Below are 1,562 nucleotides of genomic sequence, written 5' to 3' on the forward strand. Positions count from 1 at the left end.
ATAATCGTCTGAATAGTCTATTTGACAAATGATGCTGGGACAACTCTGTAACCATAAGCAAATGAATGAAGCTGGACTTCATATGTAGTAATTAACTCAAAATAGATCATAGACCTAAATGATTATACAAGGAAAACTACAAAACTCCTAAAAAGAAAATATACAAGGAAATACTTGTGACCTTAGGTTAGACAAAGCCTTCTGAATTATGATACCAAAACACAAGGAACAAAAGAAAAAAAGATTCTGCTTCATTGCAAGAAAAAAAAATGTTTGTGGTTCAAAGGACACCATTTAAAAAATAAAACAACAGTGGTTGCTTCGGCAGCAAATATACTAAAATTGGAATGATACAGAGAAGATTAGCATGGCCCTTGCACAAAGATGACATATAAATTCGTGAAGCGTTCCCTATTTTATGAAAAAATAAAACAACCCACAAAACTGGAGAAAATATTTGCCCCCATCTATCCAACTAGGTACTTGTAACTAGAATAAAGAACTCTTACACCTCAATAAGAAAAACACAAACCAATTTTAAAAATGGACAGAAGAGATGAATAGACATTTCAGCAAAGATGATACACAAAAAGGCAATCAGCACATGAAAAGATGCTCAGCATCATTAGTCATTAGGAAAATGCAAATAAAAATCACATTGGAGATAACTATAAATAAAAAGACAACAGCAAGTGTTGGCGAGGACGTGGAGAAATGGGGATCCTCATACATTGCTGGTGGGAGTATAAAATGGCACAATTGCTTTGGAAAACTGTCTAGCAGCTCCTCAAAATGTTAAACATAGAGTTACCATGTGCCCAGAAATTCCAGTCCTTGGATATATACCCAAGAGAAATGAAATCATACCTCTATACAAAAACATATACATAAATGTTCATGGCAGCATTATTAGCAAGATCGCCAAAGGGGAAACAACTTGAATATCCATCAACTGATGAATGGATAAATAAAATTTGGTCTATGTATGCAATGGATTACAGTTCAGCAATATAAAGGAATAAAGTACTGATTCATGCTGCTATTCGAATAAAACCTCATAAAAACTTTTATGCTGAGTGGGAAAAAAAAGTCATAAAAGACCATATATTGAATGATTACATTTATATGAAACATCCATAAAACCTAGAGACTCATAGCAGGTTAACAGATATCTATCCGGGGCTGGAAGTGGGAATGAGAAGGGACTGTAGATGGACAAAAGGGATCTTCTGGGTACAAAAGGAAATGTGCCAAATTTTTTTTGTGATGGTTTCACAACTAGATACATTCATTAAGAGTCAGTGAACCTTACACTGGGTGAATTTTACGGTACGTATACTCTAGCTCAACAACGTTGTTAAAACAAAAAAATCATGTGGGATATATGCTCTAATAATGGAATGTGTGACATACTGGGAACAAATTAAGGGAACATCTGTTCATTTTGAGGCTAGAGGACACTGGATATAGAATGTGAAATGCAAACCATTCTTGGTTTCATCTATATCACCCTCTTCTATGGAATCCCTCCTGTTATGGAGGGTTATTCTCTCCTGCCAACA

General features: G+C 34.8%; 1 non-coding gene across 1 annotated transcript; it reads left to right on the forward strand.

The window, feature by feature from the left end:
• Nucleotides 1-316: 316 nt before the first annotated feature.
• Nucleotides 317-419, forward strand: LOC122484643. Its single transcript, XR_006297680.1, has one exon. It is a non-coding gene; the product is annotated as a U6 spliceosomal RNA (small nuclear RNA).
• Nucleotides 420-1,562: the final 1,143 nt, after the last annotated feature.

Source organism: Prionailurus bengalensis, chromosome D1 (genome assembly GCF_016509475.1).
Source record: "Prionailurus bengalensis isolate Pbe53 chromosome D1, Fcat_Pben_1.1_paternal_pri, whole genome shotgun sequence".
Classification (NCBI taxonomy): Eukaryota; Metazoa; Chordata; class Mammalia; order Carnivora; family Felidae; genus Prionailurus; species Prionailurus bengalensis.